This window comes from Neophocaena asiaeorientalis, unplaced genomic scaffold (assembly GCF_003031525.2).
Source record: "Neophocaena asiaeorientalis asiaeorientalis breed wild unplaced genomic scaffold, Neophocaena_asiaeorientalis_V1.1 scaffold39, whole genome shotgun sequence".
In the NCBI taxonomy this organism is placed as follows: domain Eukaryota; kingdom Metazoa; phylum Chordata; class Mammalia; order Artiodactyla; family Phocoenidae; genus Neophocaena; species Neophocaena asiaeorientalis.
In genome coordinates this window covers 2,701,939-2,721,696 of record NW_020175670.1, presented here as the reverse complement: position 1 = coordinate 2,721,696, position 19,758 = coordinate 2,701,939, and the positions used below count along the sequence as shown (strand labels likewise).

The 19,758-nt window shown below is 35.7% G+C and overlaps 1 protein-coding gene and 1 pseudogene across 1 annotated transcript in view; one reads left to right on the top strand and one right to left on the bottom strand.

The window, feature by feature from the left end:
- Window positions 1-19,758, bottom strand: part of KCTD8 (potassium channel tetramerization domain containing 8) — a 254,994-nt gene that overhangs the window by 100,749 nt on the left and 134,487 nt on the right. The gene's annotated exons all lie outside the window — the stretch shown is intronic.
- Window positions 7,083-8,268, top strand: LOC112390669 (dnaJ homolog subfamily A member 1 pseudogene; annotated as a pseudogene).

The window sequence follows — 19,758 nt, the reverse complement described above, 5'->3', positions numbered from 1 at the left end:
CAAAGAAGACATACAAATGGCCAAGAGGCACATGAAAAGATGCTCAACATCACTAATTACTAGAGAAATGCAAATTGAAACTACAATGAGGTATCACCTCACACCAGTCAGAATGGCCATCATCAAAATATCTACAAACAATAAATGATGGAGAGGGTGTGGAGAAAAGGGAACCCTCTTGCACTACTGGTGGGAATGTAAATCAACACAGCCACTATGGAGAATAGTATGGCGGTTCCCTAAAAACACTCAAAATAGAACTACCATATGACCCAGCAAACCCACTACTGGTCATATATCCTGAGCAAACCATAATTCAAAAGGATACATGTACCCAATGTTCATCACAGCACTATTTACAGTAGCCAGGACATGGAAGCAACCTAAATGTCCATCGACAGAGGAATGGATAAAGAAGATGTGGTACATATTATACAATGGCATATTACTCAGCCTTAGAAAGGAACGAAATTGGGACATTTGTAGATGTGGATGGACCTAGAGTCTGTCATACAGAGTGAAGTAAGTCAGAAAGAGAAAATCAAATATCATATATTAACACATTTATGTGGAATCTAGAAAAATGGTACAGATAAAGCTATTTGCAGGGCAGGAATAGAGACGCAGACATAGAGAATGGACATGTGGACACAGAGGGGGAATGAGAGGGTGGGATGAATTGGGAGATTAGGATTGACATATATACACTACTATGTGTAAAACTGATAGCTAGTGGGAACCTGCTGTATAGCACAGGGAGTACAGCTCAGTGCTCTGTGATGACCTAGATGGGTGGGATGTATGGCGGGGTGGGAGGGAAGTCCACGAGGAAGGGGATATAGGTATACATATAGCTGATTCACTTTGCTGTGCAGCAGAAACTAACACAACACTGTAAAACAATTATACTCCAATAAAAAAAGAAAAGAAAAAAAAATTACGTAGATGCATGAAGAAAGCATTCTTATACCCTATCCTCTGCCACCTTTAAGACTGAAGTTTGCTATGCATTCCTTCACAACTTTCTTTATGCATAAATATGTGTTTCTATACACACACAGCATAGAACTCATTATTTGATTCTTTTGCTTATTGTTGCTATTCTGTATATGCAATAATGTTTGTGGGAAGACAAACAGGTTTGTTCAATGAATAATCCAGATACTCTCCTGAATTTGCCTGGTAATGAGCCAGCTGGGACCAGGGTTTTCCTCCTCTCCCAACAAGGGGTGCTATGCAAAATCTTCATTTTTACCCAAAGCCTCCACTTGGCAGGCAGCTGGCATTCTCACTCCCTCATATTCTGTTTCAGACTATATATCCAAACTCAGACTGTTTTCTCCCAGTTTTGAGGTCACTTTCAGACTCATCTCACATAAAATGAGAGCAGCAGGATGGTGGGTCACTTTCTTGTAACACAGTGCTGTGGTGTGCACAGCTATGCCTAACCCAAGCATACTTTCTGCAGAATTCTAAGAAAACTGGAGACATATGTATCTGTGACCTGCCCATGAGCTCCAATCAGTGAATGGTAACACCTTCTTAGTGTGTGCTCCCCCAATCTCTGTGCATCAGTGGCATCAAATGTGGGGTGAGCACCATTTGGTGCATGTGAGTTAAAAAGCATTTAAGTGAGCACACCAACAGAGAGAGATATATCTCTAGAGTTACAGCAGGTCATAATAAACATGATGGCCATGTGGTCATGTGGCCGGCCCCTGGGCTACAAATATCCTGAAGCAGGTCGGTCATTTGGCCTTGGTAGGGTACCTATAATCTTAAATGAAATTGGTCTCTAATTTGGTACTTTGTTTAATTTGAATCAACAGTATTTCCTAGCTCACAATAAACTCCTCAATGAAAATTTTCTCCTCCTTGTTAATCCTTAGCAATGAGTTGGTCTGTCATTTATTTGTTCCATCTGTAAGTCAGATTCTGTCTAGAAGAATGACATATATCATTGATTAATCCATTTAATACAAAATTGTTATTGTTTATAGTTTACCAGGCACTGGTTTAGGTAATGAAGATATGATGATACCTTACTAGGAGGTGTAGATAAATAAATACCTATGAGACAAAGAGGGATAGACACAGGATCCTTTGGAACAAATATCTAATTTCTGACCTGAAAAGTATATCAGTTGTTCGCCTGGCAGAGATGTGAGGAAAGAAATTCCAATACAGAAACAACACCTGCAAAAGCCTGCAAGGAAACCTGCCAAAGTTAGGGAAATAAAGGTAGCTTCTCCTTCACGAAACAGAACGAACAAGGAAGGAGTCATGAGAGATAGATAGGGCTGATGAAATAAACCAATGGTGAGATAAAAATGGTCATGTAAAATATGGTAAGCATTTTGGCCTAAATCAAACTGGGTTGTAGAAGAAAGAAAAATTTATAAATTCAAGAGAGCAGAAGATTAAATGGATAGGATCTAGTGTTTGATTGGATATATCAGTCGTGAAGATGGAGAATTAGTGATGTCATACCAAGGTCTAGCTTGGGCACCCGGTGGGATGGAGTTCTCATTCATAATAAAGAAAGGCAAACTAGACAACAGTACCGGTTGCTTTGGGTTGGTGAGGTAAAGCACAAAGATTGTACATTCTATTTTGGAAATGTGTGTCTCAGATGATGTGAGACATACATGTAGATGCAGCTGCTGGTAGTTAAGATATATTAGGCTGAAGTTCCAGAAGATATCTGGGTGGTTAATTCAGATTTGTAACCAGCAGAATATATCTGAGATATGAAGCAGTATGAGAAAGAATGGACAGAAAAGTAGTAAGAAAAAATGCAATGTCGTGGAAGTCAAGTAATAGCTTTTATTTTCTTAATTACATAAGTTATATGTTCCTTATAACCTGATCCAAGCAGTGAAGTGTGCATTAAGTAAGAAGTAAGTCCTGTTTCCTTCACCAATGCAATCTCAATCCTCTGAAGCCTTTGGTGTGCATTACACCAGACGTTCATTACACCAGACATTCACCAGACATTCATATATATATATATATATATAAATACATACACCTATACCCATATTTATACACTAGGGATTGTATTCTATACCTTGTAACTTATTTTATTTATTAGATTGTGGATATATTTCACTATCAGTTCATAGAGATGTATGCTATTCTTTTTAATGACATCATATTCCATTGTATGAATATATCATGAGTAAACCATTTAAATTTTATATTTAAATGCCTGTAATAGAAATAATTCAAGGACACTATGAAAAAAGTAATAAAAAATAAAACTAAAACCTTAAAATCTTCCTTCTCTACTACAGAATTGACCCCTGTTAGTTTTTTAGGCTACCTGGAGGTTGTTGCCAAGTATTACATTTAAAATTGTATTTTATAATCCACCAACTTTAGATTTCTATTACTCCTCACCTATAAAAGATGAAAAATTTAGGAAATTTTTGCAACCTCTCATTTCTCTTCCCCTCTACATCTAAATCTTTGTTAGTTAATAATTTTAATTTCTTCTAGGGTTTGCATTTTTTATTTATTTATGTAACAGATTGTAATCTATTTTTCTTGAGTTACTTATCATTTTTAATATCATTTATTTTCCCTTGAATTACAAAAAGAGAAAATTAGCTACTTAGCTTTTCTTCCATTTCTCAAAAAATTTTGGCATAAATTATTTTAGGTGCCTAACTTTTGCATTCTCTTCTGTAAATATAAATTCTAAAAGTAATTTTCTTTATTTCTATAGCTTAATACTAAAAATGTTTAACCACTGTACAGAATTTAATATATGATTATGTAAACTTTATATACCATAGACTCAAAATGTGGGATCGAACTCATAGTGATGTAAGATTATGTTATTTTAACTATTGTTTGTAGCTGCCTTTCCAACTTCTTTATAAGTATTTTTGTATTCCATATTGCCCTCCCTGCCCCCATTTTCGGTGGAGGTTTTTCTTTTTATTTCCCAGAATACTTCCTCCAGTGATTTTGTTTTTCACAAAGTAAATATGTATAGTGAAATTTCTGAGTCATTCTACTCCTGCAAAAGTATGTATTTTAACTTCACATTTGATCAATAATATATTCAGATACAGAACTCTAGTTTCACAACATTTTCCCTCAGACTTGGAAAGCCATTGTTCTAGGTTCTGATGTTTTTCATGAGAAGTCTGATGTCTTTCTGAGTGCCAATTCTTTGAAATCAACATATATTAACATAATTGCTTTGTCTCATTTCTTTTTGGGTAAGTTTAGGATTTTCTTTTTAACCCTGATATTCTAAAGTTTTGCTCTTTTGGTTCTTTTCATTCATCTCGCTTAGTAATTAAAAACTTTTTACCCATGTATTCAGAACATCAGATAAGGCAAATCAGTGTCTCTCTATTCTCCCTCTAAAATTCCTTTTAGACATGCACTGGGCTTTTCTGATTTACTTTTCTTAATTATCCTCATAATTTTCATCTGTTTCTTTTTTGTCTAAACTCTGTCAGATTTCCTGATTTTTTTCCTGGATGATTTGTTGCTCTTTTTTAAGATAATTTCTTCCACCAGTACACCTTAACTATGTTCATTTTTACCACTCAGACTTTGTCTTTTTTTTATTTCCACAGTCATTTTTATAATTTATAAATAATCATTCGAGTAGTTTAATTTACACCTAAATCTTAATAAGGACAATTACATTTAACTTTAAGTTTTCTTTCATTCTCTGAATTATCTCTAATCCTCCAGAGCTGATTTTTCTTTTAGTTTATCTTGGTCCTTCTCTTCTCTTTGGTGATGTTAATTTTTTTTCAGATGTCACATGTTCATTCATAAGTATAAGTGAAATACTATCTTAGCTAGTATAGTGGCTTAAATCTTTTTCTCACCAGTTATATATGTCTCTTCTAGGTGATAGCTCTCTTCAACTGGAAGATCAACTGCAATTGTCAGTATAAATATTTGGGCATGTCAACAGGTAATCTTCCTATAGGCTGCACAGATAAGAAACAGGACGTCAGACATCTACACTGCCAGAGGAAGGAGTAAGCAATTTGGCAGTGGAGACAGTCGTTTTACTACTTGATGAAACTATATTTCTTTTCATTTCTCTCCTTGGTCTTTTGTGGATCTAGAGCAGAGGTTGACACAAATAACACGATTTTAATGGAACTCAGCCATGCTCATTGGTTTAGGTACTATTTATGGTTGCTTTCATGCCAAGACAGAACTGAGTAGTTGCAACAGATTATATGGCCTGAAAGACTTGACTTACTATCAAGTCTTTTGGTTAAGAAAAGTTTGGCAACTCCTTGTCTAGGGTATCCTTAAGCTCCATGATACTTCTTTCTCATCCTCAATGCACACTAGTAACTGTGCTCAGGTAGATCACTTTCTGTGTTTAAGAAAGAAATTCCAGTACTTATCTTTATGTTAAAAATACCAGTTGTTAGATACTTAGTTTACAATAGGAAGGGGGAAGAAAGTCATCTGTCTCAGGTATTCTAAAGGTGTTTACTTAATAAATTATCTGGTTGATTCCCAGTGGTCTTTGAATTTGTTGACTCTGAACCTGGAGCATCTCTGGACTTCCTTGGGAAGTCCTTGCTTATCCCTGATACCTACAGGATATTCTACATTTATCTTATGCTATCCTCTTTCTATATCCCAACTTTATGAAATTTCTGATTCATTACTGACATAAATTATTTCTTGTTATTGTTGTAACTGTATTTTAGCTTCTGTTTTTGTGAAATTTCTGACTGATTTATAAAAGCTTTTGAAATAAGTGAGCTAGATTCTGGTGCTCAAGCTGTCATCTGGTACATGAAACTCCAAAGAAGAAAGTTTTACAAGAAGTAATAATCAATATTGCTAAATACTGCTGAGAATTCAAGTGAGATGTGGGGGAAAAGTGGCTCTAGACATAGAAACAAGGAGGTCATTGGTTACCTTGTAGATAGTAGGTTAAGTAGAATAGTGGGGAAAGAGGGCAGAGAGCAGTAGCTTGGGGAATGATTGAGATTTGAAGAAATAGATACACATACACTTCCTGGTGTTTGATTGTAAGGGAGAGGAGAGATATAGGTGAGTGTGTGACCAGGAAAGTATGATTAAATTGTGGACTCATGTTTGCTTCTTTATGGTTATGGTTTATGTTTATGGTTGCTTTTCCTTTTTAAGATTAAAGTGAATACATCATCTTTAAAATCCAGTGAAAAAAACTTTGAAACAGAAAGACGTTTTATTTGAAGAAAGAAAAAGGAAAGGAGGGGGTATAATTTATGAAATGTGTCCTTGAACAGGCAGAAAAGAGTAGAATCCTGAGTAGAGATGGAAGAATTCACTTTATATAAGATGGTAGACAGGAGAGGAGGGAAGAGCAGTGTGGATACAGTCTAGAAATCGATAGCAGTAAGTCACAAAGGTTTTCATCCTTATTACTTTTAGTTTCTATGTGAGGAATCAGCTGGGAATGTGTGTTATGTGTTAGCTAGCCCTGGAAATTCAGAGAGGGTTGGAATAGCTGCCATAGATAATGAAGAGAGAAGAACTCAAATAACAATGAACTACTGAGGAAGCATTAAGGATCCAACTGAGGGTGGGCACCACTCTTTTAGTACAAGTTTCAGTTTGTAATTTTCTATAACAGCTTTCAGCACTCTGAATAAGGGTGCAGATAAATCTAGCACACAGCTAGATTTATCCAGAGTCAGGGTTTTACCCAGTAAAGAACCAGGAGATTTGCAAAACACTAACTGAAATTTGACCACAATGCTTAAGATGAATAGGAAGGAAGTAAAAATAGGAGGTGACTGATATGGAGAAAACGTAGAGGATTTAGGGACTGCATACCTTTGTGGTTAAAAATGCATGATAGTGTAAAAACATGGAGTGAGAGAGTTGCAGGGAAAGATGTTGTGACTACAGAGTCAATTTTTAAATTTAAAATAATAGCGGCTACAAAAGACGACATCTGCGGCGCTCTAGGCAGAACTTTCCAGAACGCTCGGTGAAAAAGCGGAGGAGCGGCGGCTGCCCGAGCTGCGCAAGGCAACGCGCTCCTTTCCGCTCCCCCACACCGGCATCGGCCCTCTCACCGGCTGTAGGAAATGGTGAAATAACCAACTTATTATGATGTTTTGGGGGTCAAACCCAATGCCACCCAAGAAGAATTGAAATTACAGGAAACTGGCCTTGAAGTACCACCCTGATAAGAATCCAAATGAAGGAGAGAAGTTTAAACAGATTTCTGAAGCTTACGAAGTGCTCTCTGATGCAAAGAAAAGGGAATTAGATGACAAAGGAGGAGAGCAGGCAATTAAAGAAGGTGGAGCAGGTGGTGGTTTTGGCTCCCTGGACATCTTCGATATGTGTTTTGGAGGAGGAGGCCTGGGATGCAGAGAAAGGAGAGGTAAAAATGTCGTGCATCAACTCACAGTAACCTTAGAAGATTTATATAATGGTGCAACAAGAAAACTAGTTCTGCAAAAGAATGTGATTTGTGACAAATGTGAAGGCCGAGGTGATAAGAAAGGAGCAGTAGAGTTCTGTCCCAATTGCCGAGGTACTGGAATGCAAATAAGAATTCATCAGATAGGACCTGGAATGGTTCAGCAAATTCAGTCTGTCTGCATGGAGTGCCAGGGCCATGGGGAGCGGATCAGTCCTAAAGATAGATGTAAAAGCTGCAACGGAAGAAAGATAGTTGGAGGGAAGAAAATTCTAGAAGTTCATATTGACAAAGGCATGAAAGATGGCCAGAAGATAACAGTCCATGGTGAAGGAGACCAAGAACCAGGACTGGAGCCAGGAGATATTATCATCGTTTTAGATCAGAAGGACCATGCTGTTTTTACTCGATGAGGAGAAGACATTTTCATGTGTCTGGACATACAGCTGGTTGAGGCATTGTATGGCTTCCAAAAGCCAAAATCTACTCTTGACAACCGAACCATAGTCATCACTTCTCATCCAGGTCAGATTGTCAAGCATGGAGATATCAAGTGTGTGCTAAATAAAGGCATGCCAATTTACCGTAGACCATATGAAAAGGGTCGCCTAATCATTGAATTTAAGGTAAACTTTCCTGAGAATGGCTTTCTCTCCCTGGATAAACTCTCTTTGCTGGAAAAACTCCTACCTGAGAGGAAGGAAGTAGAAGAGACTGATGAAATGGACCAGGTAGAACTAGTGGACTTCGATCCAAATCAGGAAAGACGGCGCCATTACAATGGAGAAGCATATGGGGATGATGAACATCATCCTCGGGTTGGTGCTCACTGTCAGACCTCCTAATGGGGCCAGTGAATAACACTCACTGCTGGCATTTTATTTGCAGTAGTGACTGAGTGAAGGACTATAATCATAATATGCTCACTACTTGCTATTGTTTGTTTTAATATTCAACTATAGTAGTGTTTTAAAAGTTAAATGAAGAATAAACTCAAATATAAAAGCTCTGACTTTGCCCTGTATGATGACTTCAGTGTGCAAGATAAGTTTAATACTTGTAAAAACTACTTTAAAAAATTTCTCCTAGCAGTTGTTAGGCCATACTTTGTAATTGATTTCAGCTATGTACATGGAATAGCTTAGACTGAAATGCCAGGTATATGTATTGGCTTCAGTGTACGACCCTTAATTGATAAGCTATGAAGTTAAAATTGTATTTAACTGGCAGTCAGACAAAGAATTTGTAGAAGTGTTGGTCTGTACAGTGGTATTAAGTGGGATTCATTGTGATGCCTCTGCATTTATTCTATTGCCTCAACTGTTACTTGAAGATGGCATGCTATATAATTTAGCCTGTGGTATCAGTGATAGAAAGGATACCTTTCTAAAGAAGGGGTTTATCACATAACATGCTGCTTCTTGAGGGCTTGCACTTGTAGGATTGCATTCCCTTCTGCTGTGCCATCTTTTTTTTAATATATCTAGCTATTGGTCCTGGTTACTTTCTTTTTTTCTTCCTTCTCTTTGGACCACAGTAAGCCTTAGAGTAGTCACTTCTGGAGCAGGGTAACTTAGAGGTTAGAGTAATGAGAAGTAATTTGCATGTATGAGTTAGGAAGGTGTTTTGCAGGTATGTTACAGGCTTACTTTAAACCATTTAACTTATGCTCCAAAGTAAATGTAATTTAATGTTGGTAGAATAGCAAATTATGAATAGCTTTAATTGTATGTTTAAAGTCATATGTTCACAAGCTTAAATCTGGATATCAGAATTTAAGCAATTCTTGAAATGTATGAATGTCTCCTTAATATACTGATTCAAAAGCAAAAAATAAATTAAAAAAATAAAATAAAATAATAGAGATAATGCACCCCTGTGCCATGATCTTCTTATAGATAAATTTCTAGTTAAATTCTCACTTCAAATTGAAGATCTATTATTTAATTCCTCTCAGAGATGAGAAAATCAAGTATAAGAACAGTAACTTGCAAAGGTTTACACAATGCCAAAAACTGATGGACCTGAAATTTGAAAAGTATAGCTGTTTGTAAAATCAATCCTATATTCTTCACGTTCTCCCTGTGTCTCAATGATATTTCCAATGAGAAGTGGACCAGTAGAGAATGACACTTCTATGCCCTGTTCCCATAAAGCATCAAGTCCTGCAGCAAGTTACTCTTATCCGCTCCTATATTTTATGTCTATCCTTTCATATACAATTTCACATAATGAAAACGATCCCTTTGTGAAAATGTTTGGGCACCCCAGATCTGGAGGGAATTTTTTATTTGCAACTAGGTTTTTTTAAAAGGCACTTAGAAAAGGATATTTCAGAATTTTCTTCAGTAGAAATCCACTTTAGATTCTGGTATTGCCTTAAATTATAAGAATACATGTTATGATTCAGATATATAGCTATGCCTAGTCACTGTTACCTTTTCCCTGTAAATATTATGAAATAAGGCTTCATACATTTTGGTGGTGTAGAGAGAATCACTGAAAAATAGACCTCACCCAATAAAGTCTTTTTATTTTGGAAGCATAATTACAGCCTTAGAAAACTCTGCTAGAATTCATTTTCAGGAAAAGTTTTGCAATTGAAAGACTGGATGCACAACAGTAAAGCAGCAGTTGTGTGTGAGAAAATGGAGCCAAGGTTATTGAATCTATAATAAATCCCTATGCAATGGTGACTGGAAGAATGGAAGAGAGAGAAATGAAACAAAATCCATTATTCCTGATTCTAAGAAAAGCCCATCAATACCTCCTCTCTTCTAATGTACCTTGTTTAAGACATTTTAAGAAGGCAAGCAAAAGGACAAGATTAGAGTGACAGGAGAAGCCTGATAGTGGAACCAGGGGCCTCACAAAATGGCATTTCCAAATGGATCTGCACATGCTGTTCTTCATGCCTAGAATCTGCTCCTTGCAATGCCCATGCTCCATTTCTTCCATTTGTGTTCCAAAAGTGCCATGTGCTCACAGCAGCCTTCATCAACCTCCCTGGGTAAACACTTCCTACCCTGTTTTGCCTATCACTTCACTCTGTACCGATTTCCTTCAAAGAATTTATCATAATACCTGTTTTACTTGTACTTTTTATTCTCACTTTCTGTCCTCTCTTTAACCCCTATTTTTTACTGTATGAGCGATTAGATCAGGATCAAGGCTGTTTTATGCACAATTTCCCACCATGAACCTTGTATACAGTATGTACTCGATTATCTTTTGCTGATTTAATTAATTAATCTGCCATCCTCATCTTTATGACAACAGTCTTCCAAAGGCTTACTGTAAGATTCACTGCGTCACTCAGGTTTGTATTTGAGTGTAGGCAACAGAGACTCTACAGTGGCTTGTCCAAAGGATATAGCTGTTTCACTTTATTTTTTCACATAACAAAGTGCTCAGAGGTAAGTAGTAGTCCAGGAAAGGTGTGACAACTCCATATTACCATTGTCCTAAAATCCTTTGATTTTTCTGTTTTCCCAGCCTTAGCATCCTGCAAGAGAGATTGGAAAATGTGTTTTTTGCTTGTTGGGAATATTGTAAAAAATATCAGTGTTCTGTTCATAAGAAATAAGTCTGAGAGAAGAATTAATAGTCCCTTTACACACACTAGAATGCCTCCTGGTTGATATATAACAACAACAAAAAATCATCATCACATGATCTATATCACCCCAGCAGGCATAATCAGCTATAGAGACTGTTCTATACAGGAAACAAAATCTTTATCAGAGAAGGTCTAGAGAATACTGAGTTAAAATGAAGAGAGGTAGATAAATGAGATAACAATGGAATGGAAGGATAAGACAGCCTGATGTATACATATTCACTTTAGGGATGGCTTGTCCAATGAGATAGGAATATTCAAAGTTTGTTGAAAAAGGCACCTTCTTCTCTAGACCATATTCAAATTGACACAGTCAAATCAATTCTGGGACCCTCTCTTTTCTATACTTCATTTTCTGACTAAATCCTTTCTTAAGGGCATATTCTTTCTTTTGATATTTTACTATATGAAATTAAATTAAATTTAGTCTTGTAATTCAAGAAGTTGGTATTTCTCTTTAGGGCAACTTTGTATATCTCTGAGCTGACCTAGTATGTGTTGACTTCAAAGTTTAACTCTCAGAAAACAATTTCATTCTCATTTTTTCCCAAGTGCTCCTGAGACATTTCAGCATAGTCATAAAATATTGACAACGGATATATGTAGTAGACAATACCTAGTGTGCAATCTTAAAATTGAGTAATAAATATTCATCATAAATATCTTTCAAAGTTTGCTTAATTAACTATTCCTTCAATTGCCCCTTAGGCTGGATAATTGTCCCCAATAGTATTTTAGGAATAAAGATTCTTCTGCTAATGTCCAATATTGATACTGGTTTCCCCTTGGAGACTTTTGGTAAATATATTATTTTCTTAACGTAAGAATTGTTAACATTTCTGAATGTGTGATTGCTTAACAGTTTACCAATTTATTCTCTTTTTAAGTGTAAGGGTTTGGAATCTGAATGGTCCAATTTGAGGCTGGCTTTACAATACTAACTGATTTTAGGCAACTCACTTGACATCCCTGAACTTGATTTTCTCCATCCAGTGATACATCTGTCAAGCTGTCATACAAAATTGTTTAAAAAATCAGATTACATAGGCATGAGAAAAAAGTAGGATGGAAGGAATGATCTTGGTTAAGGCAAGAATTTCTAAGTGTTGCTTAACTAAATTTCTACAATTCTGGAAGAAAGAACTTTAAATACAATTGTCTGTTTGAATATAGCCAATGCAGATCTCTAGCCACAATTGCCTCTTTGGAGGGTTGCAAAGAGTTTGGATATATAAGCTGAGATACCTCAGATGTGTGTATGTAAGGCCCCTGAAAATACAGGAGGAATTCAAGGTAAAGAGAATAGTTCAAAAACTGTAGGGGGGAGGGTGTGAGGGCAAGCTCTCCTAGCACTGCCATCTTCTAGAATAGAACTCTGAGGCGTCTAATAATTATAAATTGAAACCTGGCATTCTAGTTTTTATGAAAATATATTAGTCAAAGTACAAAGGTAAAACCTGTTTTATTTAATAATTTACTAATTCGATATACAATTTAAAATATTCATACATATAGTATATATTCTTGTCCCATACCTGCAAATGTTATTAGCAGCTGGCTTAAATCTTAATCTCTCCCTATACTTAAGAAATATTTATAAATAGCCCTACAGAAGGAGGTGTATCTTCATCTCCTTAATTCATGCAGTATATAATCAATCCAGTGTTACATGGCACGAGACATCCAAAACAGGGCAGAAAGAAACTTGTAGAGATATAAGATATACATTTCATCTGCTTCAAACACTGGTGAGGTGGGAAAACTCTAGACCCAAGGCATAACTTCTCAAAATAGAATCTCTAAATATACAGGAAAAACAAATGTGAACAAGGCAACCACTGTGCAAATGGCCAGGCAGGAGATGTGCTCTAAAGTATTCAGTTTGAAATGCATATCCCTTGTATGCCATTGCTTCTTCTGCTATGTTCACAACTTTATATTGTTCTGGGGTTATGTGTGTTCGATTCATTGAGTAAACTGGGCATATTCTATGTGTGATGAGCCTTTTGTATATTTTTAACATTCGACACTTCATATTTTGGGTCATTTTTACCCTCAGGAACAACAGCATAGCACCAATCACACTACGATTAAACATGATTTTGTGTGTGTGTGTGTGCGCACGTGTGTGTGTGTGTGTTTCAGTAACTGTCTATCACCTAGATTAATTTTTTCTAAAAAAACAGGATTCTATTTTGTGCGATATGTCTTTAACCTCTATGGGCTTAGAATTACGATTAAACCAGTCTGATTTGATGAAAGTGATTACTTAAATCCCTCAGAATATAAAAACCTCAGGCCTATTCCCATATATTTTACTTACAGGGTTTGGGACCTGAATTACCGAGATAATTGCTTTCACTCTTCACTGTATTTGTCTAAACAATTTAAAACTTAAGCACCATTTTATTTTTCACATTTTAGCTAATCTTATTTTTTTTTTTTTGTATAAAACAGGTTGTGTCTTTCTTCCTCAGCTTTATGCCCTATTTGTTTGTCTAGTTACTTTTCTCCCTACTTGTTATTTACTACGGATGGCCATGGATGATACTCCTGTCTTTCTAATATCTTAACATTTTAAAGCAAGCTGTTTTCCAGAAAGATTCCCATGCATGAGTAACAAGTATTCTGACAGTGAAATTAACCACCTCATATTCTTCATCCCTTTATTCTTCCAAATGAGAAAACTAACCTTGTTATGTAAGAAGTCATTACTTCATCTACTCATCAGCTGTTTCTGACATGCTCCAGTTGCCTCTCAGTTTGTAAATAAAATTACACAAGAATGAAAATGAAGACTGTTTCAGAGCATTTTCAAGGAAGATTTGTTCCTTTAATGGGCTCTTTGCTGAAAGATATGGTTTTAATTTGTGAGAAAATAAAAGTGCAGTTCAAACAAGTGAAGCATACAAAGTCAGGGGTCAAAAGACTTTCTTATTTTTTATAGGAAGAAGTTCAACCTCCATATGAAGTGAAATCACAAGCACAACTTTTGCTGTGATATATCTCTTAACAGTTTGGGCAATTCATCGAAAAACAATTTAAAATTTAGTCTGGTTTATATCCGTTTTTCATACATATTAGTTTCAGAATCCAATATTTTTTCCAAGTAAAGTATTAAGCACATTAAGTTCAGCCTCACCATTTCTATTTTCTCGTAATTATAGGTCTCTGTTTTACTTTTTCTGGCAAATAAAATATTTCCTAATTAATACACCAGGTTGATAAAGAATGTTTGCATAATGTGCTCCACAGTAGCTCTGGTTGCAAGAGATTTTACAAATATTTGAGCTGAGAGCAAACCCTAAGGATACAGTGAAATAATCAAGGCTCAGAAAGAACACAAGAGTCTGAGATAAAGTTACTTATTATTATCATTAATATTATAATTAGTATTATTTTATTTAAATACTTACAGAGGTAGGAATTAAGAAAACACAGTCTCCGGAGACAGACTTTCTGTACTCACATGCCAGCTTCACCACTACCTAGCTGTTTAGCTGTGCAATCTTGGGCAGTTACTCAGCATATCTATGCCTTGATAGCCTCATGTGTTGAATGGGGCCAGGGTTGGGGAGCGGTAAATAAAGTAGGTCGTAATTCATATAGGCGTTGTGAAGATTTAATGATTTGTTACAAACTGTAATCATTTCCTGAACACTTGCTTTGCTTCAGACACTAGTCTAAGCAATTTATAATCCCCAAAGTTTGTAACTTTAAGTTTTAAAATATTAATTTTGAAAGCTCATTGGCAATTTATACACTCCTTCAGGGATATTTCTTTTATAGGAAAATAAAGTAATGCCACTATCTCATATCAACTAATAATTTAACAGTTTTACTAATGTTTAACTGTCCTATGTATTGTCTTCATTTTCAAATACAAATACATAAAAAATAGATTTATTGGTTGTAGAAGGCACTCTGCACGAAGCATCAACATAAAAATAAACCACATAGTTGCTAAATTTGTTGATGACAATGGCAACCATGTTGTAATTGACTTATCTTTAAAGGAGTTTTCCTAACATCTACTAAATGTCTTATTCTGACTCCAGCAAACATATTTGAATTAGAGAGAGATCTTTGCACAACTGAGAATTGCATGACCACTTTGTTAATATATACTCTGGTAAATCCAATGATATGGCCCTACTACATGTTTCTTCTCTTAGCTTCTAGCAATTTTCACATGGAAGGCATCCATAAAATACATTGATATTATTATGCATAGTAAGAACTCATTAAAAATAAATTTAGATGATCTTCCATTAACTATTCTGTGCTAGCAAAGACCATGAGAATCAAGCTGCTAAATAATCAGTGGCATCCTGAGAGTTGCTTTTAAGCTTCAACAAATAATAGATGTGGCTGAACTCAGCTAGGGGAAATAGTTCCAGCTTTTATTCAGTCTAATCTTAACTACCCACAAGTTACTTTGGAAAATCCATTAATCTTCAGAGAGCTCTGAGATTTACTTCATTACTGACTGTCTGTAGAAACTGAGTTCGCCCATCACTCCCTGGCAGCTAAGGAGTAAAGAAAAAAGAGAACTGGGTTCTCGTCCCCATCCTATAGCCACTTAGTTGATACATTGTACAAGTCACTTATGGTCCCAGGGCTTTTGTATTTCCATCTACATATTGACACTGAAATATCTCTCTTAAAATCTTGCTAACTGTTTGGATACTGCGTAGGTACCATAAGAACTAGAGTGTTCCTTTTGGAACATTACATCAGAGAAGTAAATATTACTTTAAGGTCTTATGCTAATTAATGGGTTTCAATAGTTTTAAGGATAAATTCTCTACTTTTTGTTTTTCAAGATAGAAAACCATTTTGCTATTTTTTCTTCTAAAATCTGTCTTATTTAAAACGTGTAGATACCAAAAATGTCATTCACAAATTAATTGCATTTCTAGCAAAGATGAAGTTTTGTAGGTAATATTCTGAAAACTTTGAGAAAAAGTCACCTCTCCCATTTTATTTCTTTTTTTTTTTTTTTTTTTTTTTTTTTTCCCGTGTCCCCTGCATCGGCAGGCGGATTCTCAACCACTGCACCACCAGGGAAGCCCTACATGTTTCTTAATAAGTTTGTACTATGTTCTCTCCTAACTCTTTTCAGAGGGTCTCTCTGAAGCACAATTTCAGTTCTATCATGAGGTGAAACTGGTACTGGTCTAAATCAAGCCTCTCATGAACTGCTCCTGGCTTGACCAGTTCCACCGTGTGACTGTGGTTTAGTCATTCAACCTGTCCAGTCTCAGTTACCTCACCGGCAGCAAAGGAGGGACAAATGGGAAAACTGCCTCACTACTGGAAGTGAACCAGCAACACTGGTATCACCCAGGACCTTGTAGGAAATGCAGAAACTAAAGTCCAGACTTGCTGAATCAGAACTGACATCTTAACAAAATCCCCAAGTGTTTCCTGTACACATTAAACTTTGAAAAGTGTTAAAAGAATGAAGTTTAACAACTGTGAGAGCAGTTTGTAATTTGTAAAGTTCTATAGATATGTAACACGCCATTATTCTCATGTTCCTAATTCCAGATACAATTAACCCTGAGCTTTTTCTTTCCAATCAGATTTAAAACATAAGCACCCAACACAAACTTTTGTACTAGAATATGAACAATTAATATATATTTATTGGATGAAAAACAAAAGTGATATTTACCCAAAGAAAACACTAATTCAAAAAATACACACATCAATGTTCATTGCAGCATTATTTAAAATAGCCAAGATATGGAAGCAACCTAAAGTGTCCATCGTAGATGAATGGATGAAGAAAATGTCGTATATATACACAATGTAATATTACTTAGCCATAAAAAAAGAATGAGATCTTGTCCTTTGGGACAACATGATCGGACCTAGAGGGTACTATAACAAGTGAAATAAATCACAGAGAAAGACAAATACTGCATGATCTCACTTAAATGTGAAATGTAAAAAAAAAAAACAAAGCAAAATGAAAACAGTCTCATAGATACAGAGAACAAACAGATGCTTGCCAGAGGGTAGGGGGGTGAGGTGGGACAAAATAGGTGAAGAGGATTAAGAGGTACAAACCTCCAATTATATAATAAATAAGTCATTGGGATGTAATATGCAGCATAAGGAATATGGTTAATAATATTGTAATAACTTTGTATGGGCAAGATGGTTACTAGACTTATCATGGTGATCACTTCTAATGTATGCAAATGTCAAATTATTAGGTAGTATACCTGAAACTAACATAATTAGTCAATAACAAATACAGTCAACTATATTTCAATAAAAAAGAAGCCATAAAAATGTAAGTTGAGAATGTAGAGCACCTGTTCTAAATGAAATATTTATAACAGTCTATTACATAATTTTAAGATACAAAGGACTCAAATCACTAGTTTTTTCTCTTCGATGTTATAATGCCAATACAGGTAGGTGGTGACAGCCGGTGAAGAAGGAAGGTAGATTTTAAACTGTAATTAAAATCAAAATGTGTTTTGTACAGGTCATGTAGAGAAACATTCATGGAGTAGCATGCACTAAACCTGGAAATCAATTTTAATAATCCAAATTGGGACTTCCCTGGTGCTGCAGTGGTTGAGAGTCCGCCTGCTGATGCAGGACACACGGGTTCGTGCCGGTCCGGGAGGATCCCACATGCCGCGGAGCCGCTGGGCCCGTGATCCATGGCCGCTGAGTCTGCGCGTCCGGAGCGGGAGAGGCCACAACAGTGAGAGGCCCGCGTACCACACACACACAAAACTAATAATAATCCAAATAAATTACCTTCTAAATTTCTTGGAATAAGCTTTACCACATAAAATTTAAATGTCCATTCTAAATTTGACCTCATAGATTTTAGCTTAGAGGACACTATAGTGAGTATAACTCTGACTTTTCATTTAAGACCATCGCAGCTTCCACGTACTGGCATTTCCCAATACCATGAGAAATATATCCTGAAACCGTATGGTTCAATATCTCACAATCTGGCCACCACACCTACTTTATATTCTGTATAGAAAAGCCTGAACAATTCAGAAAAAAATGCACATGACCCTGTTGGCTCTCTCTATCGTCATTGTAATTTTCAATGTAACTGAAAGCCTCACGTTTCATATTAGATATGCCTGAATCATAGCAGTCAGGTGGATCTTTTGGTTAATCTTCCAGGCACCAGTGATATGCTGTTAGAATTTCCCACAAAATTTACAAATGTGGGTCAAACCTCAGGCAGATATTTCACTTATAAAAATTTTACCCACTCTCGACTATTTGCTTGAGCCCTCAGGTCAATGTTGTCTTTACTTTTCTATAACACTATCACTAGTTCATTCCTATGTTTTATTTAATTCTGCCCTTCTCAAATACATCAATTTCTCTTCTTACCTTACGAATTTTTAGAAATTTGATATCTCTAGGATTGAGCTTCCTACTCTAGTTTTCATCGGCATTTGTCATTCATGGGTGTTACCAGTATCAATATCTATATCTATCAATATCAGAATTATCTATTTTGCAGAGACTCCAGCCCATCTTTGCAGTAGCTTTTATGATTAAAAGTAAGTAGTTAATTGTGGTATATATTATGGAAAAAAATTAGAATTGAAAATCAAAGAGACCTGGGTATAAATTAGAGTCTGACAGTTATACTCTCAAGAGGTGTAAACTTGAGTTAAATTACCCAACTCAAAAAAAAAAAAAAATTACCCAACTTATACTCTGAACCTTGGTGAATCTGTCTATATAGCAGGTATGAAAAATGGCTACCAGAAATTCACACCAGAAATGTGAATGCTAAGTATGGTAATATATGCAACGCACTGGTACATAGTAAATGTAGGACCAGTTTCATGTGGGATTGGTTGTGTGATGATGATGATGACTGCGATGATGACAAAGACAATGTGTTGATGATGCTGATTCAGAGCTTCAATCACTTTCCTGTTTGAGCCAGAGAACAGAGAGCTCTAGCAACAACATTCTCCCAAAGCAGAGAGGACATTGTAACACTGCCCCCTCCAACCCCAACCTCATCACCTCTTAGATGCTTTATGATAAGACAGGAGAATTTTTACTTTTTGTGGATTATACCTGTTAAACAGTTTTCATCGTTGGAGACATTGTTCTTAACCCCAGGTACATTATAAACTGAGAAGGCTTGGTAGTCTCACATGACTTCTAAAGAAAGTCCGTGAAAAAATAAAATATGAAAAAAATTACATTTTTGTAGCTATCTGATTCTTCTAGGTTCAGCAATAGATTTTTGATGGAAAGAATAGCTCTAATGGTCAGAGGTCTTAATACATTAATATATACAAATTAAATAAATATTCTTAATTTTACATCCTCTAATAATGTCAAGAAAAATGGAGAACCAGAAGACACACCCTATGTTGAAGATATTTTAATTCAATGATGATATGTATAAAATTAGATCCTACACACTTTAACATAGTATTTTACAATTATTTTCTTTAAAAAAATATATCCACTCAATTTAATATTCTTCATTCTGTTACAAAGCACTGAGAAAATGATTTGGATTCAGTGAGAGAAAATAGATGGTAGAGTCTTAATGATTGGATAGTCATATTGTTCTTAATATAGTTAATGTGACAAGATGTGTATTCAAATCAATCTGCCAGAAAAACTCACTGCCATTTTTTTTTTTTTTTTTTTTTTTTGTACCCCCCCCCCCTTCCCCATGGTGGGC